This window comes from Zootermopsis nevadensis, unplaced genomic scaffold (assembly GCF_977971745.1).
Source record: "Zootermopsis nevadensis isolate Lab colony 2312 unplaced genomic scaffold, Znev_1.0 Znev_ptg000030l, whole genome shotgun sequence".
Lineage (NCBI taxonomy): Eukaryota > Metazoa > Arthropoda > Insecta > Blattodea > Termopsidae > Zootermopsis > Zootermopsis nevadensis.
The window spans coordinates 22685620-22702526 of record NW_028259162.1 but is presented as its reverse complement, the minus strand read 5'-3'; the positions used below and the strand labels follow the sequence as shown (position 1 = coordinate 22702526).

The 16907-nt window shown below is 46.1% G+C and overlaps 1 non-coding gene across 1 annotated transcript; it reads left to right on the top strand.

The window, feature by feature from the left end:
• Positions 1-12409: 12409 nt before the first annotated feature.
• Positions 12410-12481, top strand: TRNAC-GCA (transfer RNA cysteine (anticodon GCA)). Its single transcript has one exon. It is a non-coding gene; the product is annotated as a tRNA-Cys (tRNA).
• The last annotated feature ends 4426 nt before the right edge of the window (positions 12482-16907 follow it).

Sequence of the window (16907 nt, the reverse complement as noted above, 5' to 3'; positions counted from 1 at the left end):
GAAACGCTCCACGTCAGTCCCGCAGTAAAGTGGACGAACTCTGCGAGTCGCAGGCATGTTCAGGTGTCGTCAGAGTGCTTACTACTGCCCTGCCTTCGTCAGAAATCTAATCAATAAAAATTTGTCCGTCATAAAATCGCGGGCAGAAACTGCATCCGTTCATCTGTTGCCACTAACAAACAGAACCGTAAACACAGACAGCCCTGTTCTATGCTCACATTGGGGAAATGAACGCGTAACGGTAAGGTAGTGTCTGTATAATCTGGGGCTTTCGCGGCGACTAAGTATAATAAATTCTTCTCGGGCTGCCAGCCGTGTAAGGTGGTTGAAAGGCGAAAAATCAAGGACGTATTTCGCATCACCATCTGAGACGGCTGCTAGCCCCAGAATAATTTATTATAAAGGTAGTGCCTGTCCGTCCGTTTGTCCGCGTATATGTTTGAACTCAGGAGCTTCTCAAGGGATTTTGGTTAAAACTGGTTTAGAGACCTGTTCCAAATATTGTCGTCCTGTGTGCATTGTGATTTCTAATTCACGAAAGCCAGAAATCGAATTTCATACACTTCTGAAAATGGTCCATCGTAATACAAATAGGTACATGGCACAAATTAGCCCGTATTTTATTGAGATCTGTAACTCGTGTCCGAAACGTCCTTTTATATGCTAAATATTTAAGAAATTTCGATAGAACCTAATTCATGACTGTGCCGTAATTTCTTTGATTTGTGGCTCTGACAAGCGACCATCATCACTTCTTTGTCTGCAGGAACGCCAAACACGTAGTCTGTTTCAAAACGCGTGTGTACTCCAGACTGGAGTGTCCAGTTCCACTCATTAATTTCAAAATTGCACAAAACGTGCTTCAGGAAATGTTCCGTACTTTTCGAAAACCTACCACCACACGAATTAAAGTGGCGCTGTCATCAATGAAGTTCTTGTCTACCAAATGGTTTACTGCATGAACACGGGTGCATTATCCCATGGGGGATCAGCACCCTTAGCAGCTTCAGCGTGAAGGAACCGTCCGTCTTGCACCCGGAACGCGGGTCGTGCGAAGGGAGCAGCGAGGCGGGTCAGGATAGGCTGCAACAAGCTGTGTGCACTCGGCTCGTAGTTGGCTAACAGGGCGAATCCAATTTTTATAAAGATTAAACTTAACATTTTTATTTCACATTTTACCTCTTTCTTGTGTAAGGCGAGTCGGGATGGCTTAATATTTTATGAAGATTCGGTGCGGGAGATATAAACAGACGGACGGACGGACGATTAGCGCAGTAATGTGTTCTGCTCCTGCCAGGCGTGCCTCTGCGTTCCTCAGTTCGTCTCTCACCGTGTCCTCCGATATGTGACAGCACTGCGAATATTTTGACAGCCGATAAAGGGTGGTACTGCAGCGTCGCGGGGGAGGGGGACAAACTCTTACCGTAATGGACTTGTATGTTATGAATTGTCAGGAACATCTTGTTAATCTGAATAACGAGGAAACCAAGGACGCAACACCTGCACTTAGTTTCCCAGAAATTTAGTTCCGTAGTCATTTGGTCTAGCGGTTAGAATGCTGGCCTTGTAATCCTGGGGTCTCGGGTTCGATTCCCGGCGGTGCCCGAATTTATAACTTGTGTTTGGCAAGGCCGTGGTCTAGGCAACACGGAGTTTTCCTCCGTGGCATCCCAACAATTACTCCATTTACACACAGAAGAAGGCAATGGCAAACCACTTCTGGATCATCTGCCAAGAACGTATATGAACAGGTCCCAGTCCGAGAAAAGGATGGAAGGATCCTGTTCATATGGACCTGTCGTCAGACAGAACACTAAATAATAATAAGATGAGGTGGTCTAGCGGTTAGAACGCTGGCCTTGTAATCCTGGGGTCTCGGGTTCGATTCCCGGCGGTGCCCGAATTTATAACTTGTGTTGGGCAAGGCCGTGGTCTAGGCAACACGGAGTTTTCCTCCGTGGCATCCCAACAATTACTCCATTCACACACAGAAGAAGGCAATGGCAAACCACTTCTGGATCATCTGCCAAGAACGTATATGAACAGGTCCCAGTCCGAGAAAAGGATGGAAGGATCCTGTTCATATGGACCTGTCGTCAGACAGAACACTACAAAAAAAGTCATTTGGTGATTTTGACCGTCAGTTTTTTAGTTGGTTATTTATTTGCGGAGTTGGCAGTAACTCACACCCTCGTCTGTGGGTCAGGGATCAGCTCGTTACCGTCTGTTTGCTTCTCTCGCCGTCGGCCTTAATCCAGTTGTCCACCTGCTGCTGCTAATTGTGTCTGTCAAAAATCGTGACGTCACCCAAATGTTGGGGAAAAAAATGTGTCGCCTGGGGGGGGGGGGTATCGTCGACCCCCGCAGCTCGTCGGGGATGTGCAGGGCTGGCATCTTAGTTTCCTTTGCTGTTTCCACTGCTCAAGAACTCAGCTTAACAAATGACAACACGTGGGCAATAATTCACCGTCCTCTGATCCCGGCTTCAGACAGAAGCGGAGAGTTTAGATGAACCGAGCATTTAACTCGCATAAGAGCGCCTCGTGAAGACCGTCAGGCAATGCCTGGCTTCCTCTCTCTCCCTCTGCAGACATTTTTCCCTGGGAGGGGAAGTTGTTATGAATCAGATGTTTCAGCGGCAGAGTTTATTTGCCGTCCAGTGACAACAGCAGTGACCTGATTGAAGAGCTTCTTTCTAAATGTGCTTGGAGAGACTGACAAAAACTTCGAAAAGTCACGGCTCATGGACGAATTTCACGTCCAGGGACTGCGTCCCCTGGGGAATCTCCCAGCTGATGACCCTCAAGGCTGTTCCGTTTGGACTTCAACACCCAAGTCTGTCCCCACGCGTGGTACCCCCAGGGACTCTGCTTCCAGGACTAGCTTTCCTGTGCCAAGCCCAACCTTCGCCATCGCTGGCCTTAGACACTCATGGACTTTTTATGAGGGGCTACGCCACCTCTAGGTTCTGCGCCGCCTTGAGGAGGCTCCGGGGAACGTCCGTCTAAAACTTCTCCGAACAGGCACTTGACACCCCTGCAGTCTTGCTGCCTAGAACCGAACCGTCTTCGCTTCTTGCTTCAAGGGGCTTTGCCCCCTTCCCCACACACTCCATCTCAGATGCATTCCCCGGCGCTCCGAAGTCTTAGCACCCGTGGCTTTGCTCTGGCTGTGCTTGGACGCCACCGGCTTCCACAGTTACGCGTTACACCTCCGGTCACCCACGGGAGAGCAACCCAGGGACTTCGCCGACTAGGCGGCACTTTCTGCGACAGGGGATTTGCCCCACGGGCCTCGTATCCTGTGCCTTCCCAACCGGGTGTGGACACCCCTGTGATTTCATCATAATGGTCGCAAAATTGTGAACTGAATTCCGAAGCGCGAACTGGGAGTAAAAGACCACAGTTCTAATAGGAAATCGACGTTAAAGTTGATACCTGACAGACTGAGAAATGGCCTCTTATTACGAAGAGAATATGCGATTAGACAAAAGCTGCTTATTAGTTTTACTCAGCTCAACTGTTTTGCCTATTCGCGATTGTCAATACGTAAGATAAAAAAATAAAAAAACAAAAACGAAACGTAGCAACTGAAACAAACTTAAGAAAAATGTTGGAACCGCCATTTTATGTACACGAGATGCAATCCTGAGGCATGTGTGACCACGACTACGTTTTCCGGAATTATATTTCTTCTAGTCTGTGCGATTGATCGCCGATTTGCCCCCTCACCCTTCTGTCCGTTGCCCTCTCTACAGTGGGTTCCCGTGACCCCCGAGGTCTCCCTACCTCTTCCCCCCCTACAGAACGGTGACCATTGAAATATTACCACATTACGCCATCGCTCATTTATCTTCAAGGATTAAGATGCTTCTTTCCCAGTGCGACCGTCGCTGTTTCTTCAGCAACCAATCGAATGGTTCTTCTGTGGGTGTCCGTTTCGACTGCCACTAACTTTTTCCAATATTTTGCCTTCGTAGCGAATATTTCACAGCCATGTTTAAGACTGCACTGTCTGTCCGATTAATGGCTTACTCTCGTAGAGATGTGTCGTTCCCGAAATAAGAATGTGCTCCTTTCAGTGTACTTTTAACGCAGATGTTGGATTAACACGCTGTAGGCCTAACGCCCCTCGTTGTCGTACGGGGTTTGAGAGTGCTCTTCTAATTTTCACATACGTTGAATCTCCTCTATGAATACGTCTGGTTCCACTCAAACATCTAACATTTGACATAATTTGCTTCTACGAAGGCACTCGTACGTCTTCTCGTATCAGCAGAAGCCAGGCGAGTTTCTGCCAATTTTTCGGGACGTTTCCGAAACAAGAATTTCTTTCGCTCTGTCCTTGCACTAGTCAGATGACGCCGATGTTCTTGTGTAAGAGGGTCGTCGCCCTCGATGTAACCCGGCCGCGTCTCAGGAGTACTAAACGGGGCGTCAGAACGCGTTTTTCAATTATTGAGTAAAATAACAAAGAAGTCGCAGGAGGCGAAACCAAGAAGGAAGGTTGTCAAATCCAATCCGGGCGGATGCTAAGTCTTCGGGTTTTAACTGACGACACTGAGATGGCTACATGGGGCCCCGAAAGTTGCGTGCCGTGTGTCCGCTTTGGGCTGCTTCGTTGTGGGTCCAAGAACTCGTGAGTTTGTATCCTGTGTTCGGTTGTTTTCGGAAACAGGAACTAATATTTACTCTCTCGTTGCTGAGATCCCCAAGAATTAAGCCCTAGCGTTTTAATATCAGTCGTTTGACCCAACAGAATTGTTTATAATTTGTCACCACACCTGGGGTTCCACGTTCCAAGTTTCAGCAGCGTCCTCTGAATGGCGCTAGTGTTGTTTTCGTCTTATAAGTACGCGTCTCCGCCATCTTGATTTTATTTATGGCGAGTTCCTCTGGTATTCAGACGGACCGCATCGCCTTGCAATCTTCAGATGATTAGCAACAATCCAAGGATCAAAATTATCATATAGACCTACATGTTTATGATCTAGCAACGATAATTAAATAATTAAATACCTAAATTGTTAATATGGACGTGTGTGCGTGTCAGTGTTGGCTTTGCTGAGAATTAGGGGTCTGTGATACAGTCGCGTGGGGGGTGGGGTAAATTGTAAATTGCGTTCGGATCAAACAACCCCCCCCCTCCGGGAACACCGCTTGTGATGATGATGATGATGATGTTTCAGTGCAGTACACGAGGACGAGAAACGGACGTGGCACTGAATTTGTTGCGGGGGATGACAAAGTATTTACCGTTTGTGAAGGTTCCCAGGTGATGCTCGCTCGTCCTTCTGCTAAAGATAGGTTACGTAAATGAAATTTTTGTGAAGTGTTGAGTTTTGCGGCTGGTCCGAGGCAGATGCTGTAAATTATTATTGTTATGATATTGATTTTTGTTGTTTATTAATTAATGAATTCGGGAACAGGGTTTAGGGAGGTTAGTTACTGCAGTGGGATTGGCCACTTCGACGAATGAAGCTCCTTTTATGACTCCGGTTACGTCTTGAGTCCAAATATTCTCCTCAGAACTTTGTTTCCGGAGTTCCTCAACCCGTGTTCTTTCCGAAGATCCACACCCACGCGAAAGCCCCGTTGAGTCATCGACGTGTAGGCAGCCCGAGTTGAGTCTGCAGTTGGCAAAGCGGGCAACGTTGTGCGGGTTGCGGGACAGGCTGTGGCAGGAACCGCGTGGGAGCTGGAAATGGATTTCTGAGACAAAGACGGGGAACAAAAAGATAAAGCAGAAGATTTGGAATAAATAGAAAATACAGCACGGTTATCAATGCAATCCGGCAGGTCGGCGGCTCCAGATTGCAGATTAACCCCGTTTCGGAGATCAGGACAAACAACGTACAGGGGCCGTTTTCCGGACTTCGTATTCGCCGAACCTTCTCCCCTCAGAGTCCGTCCGTCCATCCATCCGTTATTATTTTGTGAGCGATTTCTAAAAAGGACCAATCGTGGTCAAATCTGCTGTTTCGAAGTGCTGGCCTACTTTTGCGATCGAGCCGCCCCTACGCTAACTGGATGGCGCTAGTGATGAAGATGTCGTAGCCTATTTGGTGTTACCCTGGAGGATCTGAGGAGAATCACAGAAGCTGACAGACAATGGCTACCTTCCGAACATACGTCAGACTTCTAATTTCTCGCGTCACTGTTACCCTGTGACCACGTCTCAGCTTTGGGCATTTGTTCAGTCATTTTCGTACTGTTTCTGTTTCACTAATTATTCTCTCTGCCGAGCGGTCTCTACCCGTGACGCTGGTTTTCCTCAGTCCTTGCTCCTGCCAATCAGCAGTCCAACCGCGTTGGCCCGCGGCGGGCAATCACTCCACTCATACGGGTGTCCTCCTCTCGCGCTGCAATCAGTTCATTAGCTGCCCCCTTGTGGCGCTGCTGCTGCTGCTGCTGATGATGATGATGACGATGACTCGTTTCGTCACAAGATGGCTGATCGTGCTTACCGATCCGTGAGACTGCAGGATCGCCGATCCCTCTAAAGTGCTCAGCTTTGTGCGAAGAGGTCACTATTTCGACTCCGGAACACGTCCCGCTGATAACCTTTCTTGCTGCCTGGTGTGAGCGGTCACAGGCGACTTGTGCTGCTCTTGTACGTAACGCACATCCTGACTCTGAAGAATCAGCAGAGAACAAGTGAGGAATTGCTGCTAATCGTCCCGGCGAGAAACTGAGCAATTTGGAAATTTTAACGTGAATGATCATTTTTCGTGTCGCTGAATTGTTAATGCATTCATACTTTCTTCATAATGAAAATTTCAGAATTACTTTATTTTGCTCTGAATCAAATAACATCCCATTTGTTTACTTCGAAAATCTTCAAGCATTACATCACATGGACTAAAGTTATCATCAATCACCAGCTGAGCGGGTTGCAGAAGTGTCTGCTAACTTAAGCGCTCAGCCCTCGTTCTTTTGTTTAAACAATCCAATCTCTCGAATTCTCGAAATGCTTTCTCTCATGAAAAATAATGACTAATTACCTATGTATTTGTTACGGAACACCAATCACGTTCTCCGTTAAACAGTTTCTGCTTTTCACCGTCACCGTCCTTTGGTTTCAAACGTTCGAATCACACAGACGTAAATAATCAGAACCTGTCGCTGTCAAAGATAAGAAAACAGTTGCCAATCTTAATTAAATTTAAACTCTTATACAGTACAGATCACGTTTAGGTTTGGTTTGCGGGTAAGAACAAGGGGTTTCTACGGAGTTCAGGTATATGACAAACTAAAAGTAATGTATATTCCTAGTAACCGATCTAATGCATCGTTGGTACGTGTCAGTGTACGCATAGGCCTTTAAGATGAATCATTTTCAGAAAGCCCTCATAAGTCAGGTTCGTTGATTTAACACATTCTGCAAACATGTTTACGGAATTTGGGCTTTGCTAAATTACGGGCAGGCAGACACGAAACACTGTCCACGTGCCATGCAGTCAGTCCTGGCTTCTGCTGTCTCAGTGCTCTTGTACCTTGACAAATTTAGAAATTTAAAAATCATGACGTCGGCGCTCGCTGTTTTGACGGCTTCTGTCGAACTCTGTTTCGCGTGTTAGCATGATTGCCATAGAACGGTTAAAATCGAGTTACGCTTGCATCATCACCCTTCTTGCCTCCGCCATGCGTGCTACATGTCCATTCCACCCCCAAGGGATCTACCCGGTTTAGAATTGCAAATTGGACCTTGCCGTAGTTGCATTTGAGTGCTCGTAATCTTTTTGCGGTTCGCAATTGGATAAGTGCGTTCTCATTTCCTCACCTTTCGTTCCATTTTCCTCGCGTGCTGCTTCAAAAGAAACAAATTTTATTTCGGGCTTTGTATCGCGCGCCGTCTCTCTCTCCCCTCGCACCCTGTCTTTGTGCATCGCCTTTCTTCCTTCCTTCCTTTCTTTCAGCTCACGGCGACTATCAGGCAGTACTGCGCGCCGTCGCCATGTTGAGATGCCGAATTTCACTATTTGGTTTGTTATCAAAATATCGCCGGAAATATATCACGCGGTGGCCATGTTATTGTTCATACGTTTCGCAAATTTCCAAAATGCACGTGTATGTAGGTATTTTTCCTCCGACCTTAAATGCACGCGCCGTCGCCATGTTGCAATCATTGACGATTGCTGACTTGAATTAAGATAAGTCAGGAAGGGAAAAATTATCATTCGACAGCAAAGTTCACTGCAGTCTTATGAAAATGTTGAGATAGGCTATCACAGAAACAAACTTCTAAACTCCCATATACACCTGATTGGAGGATAATATTCAAAAGACACTTGTCATGAGCATAAGAGGTGGATTAATCCAGGCCGTCGTACGGTCCATTGTGAACACGGAGATGGATCTTTCGGCAGAATATGCCTACGTTTAGCCTATCGAGAGACTGTCTGCTGTCTCTCGTATCATCGGCTCAACACCTCCTAGTGTGTCCCCCCCCCCCCCCAAAAAAAAAATGTACGCATTTCAGGGCCGTGGCCCCATCTCCCCGCACGCCTTGCTCATCCCGAACCGAAGCAGATCGTCTGGGGGGCTTCGGGTCCGAGTCTCGGCTCGAACACCTGCTGTTCAAACTGAGGTTCTTCTTGGTTGTCCTCAGTGATTCCAGGCGGTGATGCAGTGTGCGTTCGACCACGGCGGAGTGCGGGTGTCCCGCGCCTGCTTTGATCTTCCGTCCGCCCTGCACTCTTACTGATGCAAATTGCATTTGACTTTCAGGACCCAGCTCTCTGATACGTCTAAAAAATATGAACTAAACGATAACCCTATTAATTATTCATGCAGCGGGATCGAGACCTTGCACAACAGGACCTGGAACGTTATTTCGGGCAGGAGAGGCCGAATGGCTCCAGTCGATTGTTTGCTCTTGACGGAATGATGCAGTTGATACGAGACGTTCGTTCCGGTCGGCTGGCGTTCCTCCTTCGTCTTCCTCGTACCTTCCAGGCCGATGCAAGAGGCCTGCATGGGCCTGTGCCTGAGCCTGGAGGCACAGATAATGTTCGGTCCCGACTCTGGTTAGGACCATTTTTTATTTTTTCTTGTACGTAGTTACGCTCATCTTATACGCTCGTGACACATCCGGGATCACAGATAACAAATCCCACCGACTTGATTTTCTCGAGGATTTTCGTAGCTGCGCCCTCCCAGAAATTACTCGAGATTAACGCCTTAAAAACATGGCGTCCATTGTCTCTGTATCGTTCCCAGAATTCCTAGCAAACCTCAGATAATTTTGGAGCGTCGTTAATTATTACTGGCATCTATGCGTTGAAAGAAACACGTACTGAAGATACGATATTCAGGGCTTAATTGGGGCTGGTCAGGGTTAGGAGGAGTGCGGGTAACATATCTGGAGATTAACTTCGGGCTTTTGCTAGGCCGAGTAAAATTTTGAAATTTTGGCCCGCGCAGACGTCTAGCTGATGTTGCGATAATACATACGCTGAAACGTCCCACAACCGCGTATACTTAAATACGTGATCATTTTTAAAACGACAGACGTGAAGTCTGAACAGCGCACTTGTTGAAACCAAGGCGAGCCCTGTCGAGGCTTCAGCAGATTAATAAGATGGCGGTCACAGTTGTAACTTCCGGTCGCCCCCTGTTGGCGGTCGAGCCACCAGTTGTAACGCGAATTGTAGGCAGTCACTGTATTTAATTCTGGATGCAATCAATTGTGCGACGGACGGACAGATATCAAAACTCATCAGCATGTCAGCGCGACAAACACTTGAACCAATCAGTGGAGAGCTTGTATTATTGTGAAGCGTGATGGGATTATTATGGTCGATAATCCCTTCTCCTCCCTCTCAATTTGCCTCTTCTAATGGCATTATTGACATTTGTCCAAATGAATTGCTAGATCCATACAGTAGTTGGTACGCGGTGCCTCTCCTCAATAAACCACTGTTTGCGCTTTAATAGTTGCTACTATCCTGACTGAAAACATGTGACACTCGCTGCATTCACGACGTGTGTAGCATTGAAATGGCGTGTTCAGTTCTGAAGTGAAAGACGTCGTGTCGGGAATCTCAGCGGCACTATTTTACGTTTAAAAAATGAACTTATCATTACTTATTCAATGGGAAATGTGGGCCAAGATGCCTGAGACTAAGGACACCTCGTAAGCCACTCTCACTCGCACTTTGATTCGATTGCCGCCATGGCTGATAGCAGATAATTCCCGGTTAGTTGGACCGCGTTTAATTCGGGTTGGCAATTGTTCCCTGACGTCTTCTGACGCTGCCCAAACTCGCCACGTCGCAGAGAAATTGCTTCGCCGATGATCGTCAAATTTTCACAGATTTTGACGGCTGCTCATAGCAGCAAAGCCTCTCCAGACCTCGCGAATCCTGTATTTCTAACACTTGCTTAAGAGATCTTAAGTGGGTTTGTCAATTTTCATTCGAAGAATTCTAGTGGTTTGTTCCAAAGAAAATCGTATCTTGTCACATGTCGTTGCTTGAACCCATGCATTTTGAAATTTTTTTCTGGGTCCCACTCATCGGTTCGGCGTTAAAGTGGTCGGAGCTCGGCACTGACGATGTTACGACGAGAGTGGAGATTCGTGTGGTTTAATCTCCGCGCCTCCCCGTGACAGAGAACTTTGGGTGTCCGGTTGCTATGGGACTGGATGTTGCCACTCGCGGAACGACAAATAAGTAACTTGTTATTGATTTCAACTTCTGTCAGTCGGAATGCGTATTCTTTGCGAAACGGAAATGTGATTACTTTTGAATTCTGTCTGTTTCACATTTGGAAATCAATTGCGCTTTTCTGCTGTCGGTTTGTCTGTAATCTAAGTACAAAATCCAGGACCTACTTGACATTTATGTAATGACCATTTACTTCCAGGTCTGGGGCTGTATCTATTTCTAACAACAACAAAAAAACCCAGACGTCACGGTCTGGCAGTTGGGACGCATTAGGGAGATCCAGGGTTCGAATCTGGACCCAGAGACAGGCTATCATGACTCAGTCCGTAGTACTTGAGTTGAGGAAGGGCCCGCTGTTATTAATCACCCTCAAATTTGACACAGAAAGCTGCTGAAAATGACGTTAAGTGCACCTAATCCAAGAATAATAATAATTCAACCCAAACAATTGTCTGTTTTTCGAATCCATGGGTTCATTTTGGGCCCAGAATGCACTGGGATTGTTATCAAAACAAGACCGAGGACACGAGTCCCGGGAAAAGGGCTTCATCTCAAGGAAGGTTACGTTGTGAGGTGGATAGAACTGGCTTTGGATGCGTCTCGCAGCCTTAGTAAGCATACGGTGATGTTACTTTAGACGTCGATAGCAAATCCTCGAGTCCCAAAGGCAGTGATCAAGTCTGCTGAGATATGTCTCGAGATAACGAGATTTCAGGATCTCAATGCGGGAGAGAAGATGGCTGTGTTGGTGCCCCGTGTCTAGTAGAATTTTCCCCGACGTTTCAGAGGTACTTGCTGTTTCCATCACCCTGATGATGGAGGCAGCAAGTACATCAAAAAAAGGTTGGTAAATTTCTACCGCACTACGCCTCGCTACAACCCAGAGGAAGGCGTGCAGCAAACATCTTGAGACATAGTTCCGTGTTGTTCCGAAGGATTTGCGCTGCTCCAACATTTGCGCCAAGGGTAGTAGCGAGAGTCTGAGGGAGTGTGGCTTTGCGGACTACCATATGTATCTACCCCTGCCACACCCGGGGGTGTGTACCAACCCGTAGAGCTATTACAGTCCATCTGTCGTCACAACAGTAATACCCTATTCACTCATTGTCTATTGAATAAACTACCCCGTCATTATCCTGCACTTCAGCCTCCCCGGTCTCCGAGGGGGATGAGCTACCCGGGCAATCAATGCAGATTCAGTGCCGCTATTTGTGCGGGGTAACAATGCGTTGGATGATTGATAGTAGTGAAATGACTTTTAGAATGCTGGTTCCGCTGTCATTACATGCGATTGTATGCACTTAAAGCTTGAAATGGAAATAATAGTCATAAATTTTCATAAGCGAATCCGTTCCTTCTCCCCTTACAGGGCCATAGAATGTAAATTTGAACATGTTTTCCTAACGACTCGAATAAAATAATTTATATCGCGCTGTAAAAAAAACAACAAACCGCCTTTCCGTAATGATATTCATAGCTAAACAGCGTACTGCGCATGCGCAGATGTGAGCAGCGTTTGGGCGAAGATAGATGTGACATCTAGCAAGTGAATCCGTAACTACTTCCACAGGAGCGGCGATTCTGTACTTGCGAGGCGTGTTATGTTTTCTTCAAATTCATGGTCGCTTCATTTTTAGGCTGTTGACAAAATTAATCTGGTATCCAGACACAAATATTACATGATTCAAAATAAGTTAGTTTTATTTCTATACGACATTCTTGAAGCCTCTTGTCAATGTAGGGGGTATAGCTCAGTGGTAGAGCATTCGACTGCAGATCGAGAGGTCCCCGGTTCAAACCCGGGTGCCCCCTTCTACTTTTTTTTCCCTCTCTGTTTCTCAAATTATAAACAACACAGGTGTAAAATATTTTAAAAACCTGGAAAGTTCCCGGATCCGGTTTTTTGTGTTGATTTCAAATGAAACAGAATTCGACGATGTTCATGGATGCCTTGATTAAACATCACAACTGTGTGATTTGGTTGGCATGTCCTACGTTCGACTGATATGTTTCACCTTCAGCCCTGAAGATGAAGGTACGATGCTCCTCCGTACCGTTTGTTATCTGTCTGAAAGTCAGACCTGTCCGTCTGCAAATTTCATCTCCAAAAGTCAACTAATTTGAATTAAATTTTGAAATTGTGATCTTCGATGATATTTGTATAATTAGGATAATCTTGGTTCAGAAGCTCAAATCAAACTCTTCTCGACCTTTTGAAAAAATAAAGTTTGTCATAGGGCATGATAGGCTATAAAATATTGATTTTATTACTTCATATAGCTTTTATTTGAGAAATTTTTCCATGCGGAAAACATTTAAAGATACCCAATAAAAACTATTTTCTGATAGTGGAGTGCGATTAGCTTTGAATATCTCATAATGAAGATCGCGTTTGAAGAATGTGTGTATTTGAAATGGAAACACAACACTCCTACCATTTCTGGAGAATTCCCGAAATTTTAATTCTGTGTCACATTTAAAAATCACGTCTCTGTGTAACTGTGAAATTAAATATTTCCATAACATCGTCTTCTCAGGGATTTTCGTGACTGAAATTATGGACGTTTTTATTATCCGGTTACGAGCCTGTCTCCGAATGCAGTTATCCGCCGGTAGTTGTTGCTGTTTCCCTCGCTTTGCATGCCCTCTGTTGAGACCTTCGAGAACTATTTCGGATGTTAGAATATCGGCTGGTAGGGCGCAGCAGCGTCCGGGTTACATTCCCGTTGTATTGATTATAGTTGTCGGTAGAAGAAACAAGACAGTGCACGTAGCATGTCACAGAGGCATGGGTTCTGGTTGGGAAGAACTTAGCCGATCCGGTGATCACTTCCAAGATTGTCTGAATACTTTGCAGTGTGCTACTCTGAAATGTCGGTATTTACCTGCAAGTCCATTCCAAATTACAACCCAGAAGACCAACATGGACATCTTCACCGCCGTGAGAACTTATAATCGTTGGTCGCATGGGCTGTATTTGTAACAGAAGCCAGGGGAGTTCTAGTCGAACATCAGTCTCGTTTCTCCGACTTCCGGTATGCCGCTCTTGCGCACAGACCCGCAGTGCTCGCAAGTTACCGCGATAAAAGAAGTTTTACTGCACCGCGGCAGGTGCTGCCACCACAAGTGTATATGAGGAAGCTCTGTTCGTTGGTTCCGCGTGCCGTTACGTTCGACCCTCACAGCAACGAATATGAAGATAATTTCTGACAGCCGTGGTCGTCGTTTTCTCGTGGCATCCCGTGTGAGACAGGAAGTAAGGCTTGTTAAGGGCAGCACACACTCTACGCCAATTACTTCCACTCAGAGGGCGGATGACTGACGGCTTCTCAAGTTAAACACGTGTCAAACTGAATACAGAGGGCGTTGTATTTCTCTGTCTTGCGCCCACAATTGTCATCGTGGGCGCGCTCCTACAATACGTACATCCGAACCTATTCCTTGCGCGGTGTCCAGTTGGTTAAAACCGTGTGATAAAAACTCCAAACTCTGAAAGATTTAATAGCCAAGGTCCGGGAATAGGATTCTGCGCGGGAATTTATTTTCAGATCTAGCCGGGCTCCAGTTGCATCCGGGAGCCGAGAGCAGATCTGCCCCAACCGGGTGCTACAAATTAGTTGCTCCAGTGTCATGGAAAGAGGCAATTTGGAAGACCGAGACGTAGAAGGGAGGATGTGACATGGTGAATATATTCATCTGGGTTTTGACGCCATGTAGAATTATTCGTAGGCAGACAGCGACAATCTGGAGAACATGATGTCTCCATCTTCAGGGAGTTTATGAGAATAACTAATCAGGATATGAAATGAACGGTAAGGAGACAAAGCCTCTAGTTTGGTTTTGTGAGCTGGTGAACTTTCTCCGATACAGCTTCTGTTGCGATGATCTTAAATAAGGAGATGATTATGACTTCTGCTCTAGAAAACGCCGACGTCGAGAACTCGAAATTGCATTCGCTCGGGAATTTAAGTGCAGACTAAATTCGGAAACTTCCGTCTTTTCGTCTGCTTTCACAATCGTAAATTCCGAAATATTTAGAATTATGTTTTTGCCTGTTCTCTCGTTGCGGGGGTGGGGCACACATCGAGGATGTTTGAGAACAGGGTGATTCATAGAATATACAGGGGTCCCAAAAATATGTATATATTTGGGCCAGCCTGTATTAGGTATCTGGAAGGGGCGAAGCTGTGGGAGGCTGGAAACAACTGTGTCATAGATATTACTAGGGTGACCAGATCGACGAAGATGAGATTTTTGGTTGGAAAGGCTTAACATACCGCTCGGAAGACGTGAGCGTAGAGGGAGGATAATGAGAGTGTGGATTGGATTTATCTGGCTCGGGACAACAGCCGCTGTTGGCGGTCTCTCGTGACTGCAGTAGGATTCTGTTTTTGGCGGGAAATGTCGTGCCTGGCTGAGGGCAGCGGCTGTCAGTTTCTCCAGAAGGACTCCGCTACATGAAAAAGTAATTTTCAGTAACTGTGGTACACTTCCTTTGGTCATTATCATTATCAGAACAAAAAATAGTCAGCACACTGAATTATTGAGCACTCATTAACAATAACCACGGTTTGCTGTCCGAGTTCAGTGCGCCTGCACCTCATGAGAGAGGGCGCAATATTGATTTTCTGCTGGGCCTCGGATCCGGGATCTTTTTAAATGGGATCTGAAGGATTTTGATGAACACGTAAGCTTACTGTCAGTCAGTTCATTCGTCCTTTAGACGGAACCCTCTCGGGGTTCATTACCAGCTCCTGCATTGCCAAGAGAGCTCTTCCTATTCGACTACTGGACGGGATTGTCAACCGTCTGACGTCACCTCCAAATGTAGCAATAGTTCCTAATATATTAACGCACGTTTAGGCGACAGACACCGTGCGTGAGTCAGAAGTATGTTTACAAACTTCGTGTGCGTGTTCCAGGATCAAAAGTAAGAACAAATGTTCCTATGAACATGGGGTCGCAAATGTTTCATTTTCGAAATAATATCCAAAAATAAGTTTCAAAGTGAATCCAGCTTCCAGCAAAGAGTTTCAATGAACGTTTGGGCAGGAATTGTTGGCGACATGTTAATTGGTCCACACAAGCTTCCATCGCGTCTAAGAGGACCATCATATCGGTGGTTCTTAAGAAAACACTTGCCACGTCTCCTTGAAGATGTAACCACTGAATACAAGAAGACAAATGTGGTTTATGCACGACAGAGCCCCAGCGCACTTCTCCCATCGCGTCAGATATCATCTCAATAAACAGTAGCCTCAGCGATGGATTGGGCGTGGTGGCCACCGAGGTCACCGGACCTGACTCCATTGGACTTTTATCTGTGGGTCCCTTGAAGTCCGTCGTTTATGCAACACCCAAAAACATTGAAGACGACCTCTGGGAACGCGTGCAGATGATTCGAGGAAACTCTGGAGTGTACGAACGAATTCGTCAGTCTTGTGTACGTCGTGCTCGCGCGTGTGTGGAGAATGGAGGAACAACCTTTGAGCATCTGTTATAAAGAAACATCCCTGTCCTTATACTTGGCAATAAAGACACACATTGAAAATTATTTTTGGCTATTATTTCGAAAATGAAACATTTACGACCCCATGTTCATAGGAACATTATTTCTTATTTTTGATCCAGGAACACGCACACAAAGTTTGTAAACATACTTCTGACTCACCCTGTATATAAACTTGCAATGTAAGCTATGAAATGGCGTCTGTCGGTCCAAGTACTGTACACCAGGTTATGCCTCTTCAGAGCTAGGTAAGGCGACTGTGGCGCCCAGAGGCACGGACTTATTCTTTCCCCGCGGTGCCAGCGTCTGCAGTTTCCAGGTCTTGTTACTTTTCTTTGGTGCCTACGTAATTTTTGTGTTAAGACCACACGCGAACAGAATTTCAAAAGTCTGATGGAATCGCAATTCGGTGCGCGCCTTGGGAATTTGCCAGCAATGCGGAGAACCTGGTGTTAGAGGAGCTGAAGATTCATCGGACAGATGCGCCGAGCGTAAATCCGATAGGTCAACGACGTACTTATACCCGTACAGAGCGTGTCGGAAGTCGTAGGACGTATTGCGTGATGAAAACAAAAAAATAGAAGGCCCCGTATGAACGTGATTTCGTTTTTCATCGTGCATGCCTACCTGGAGGATATTGAGGTTGCCTGCCTTTAGCAGGTGAATACCTGCTTTAATATAAAACGCCGTGGCATTAGCTGTGTAACAAGGCGTTTGTTTGTACACCTT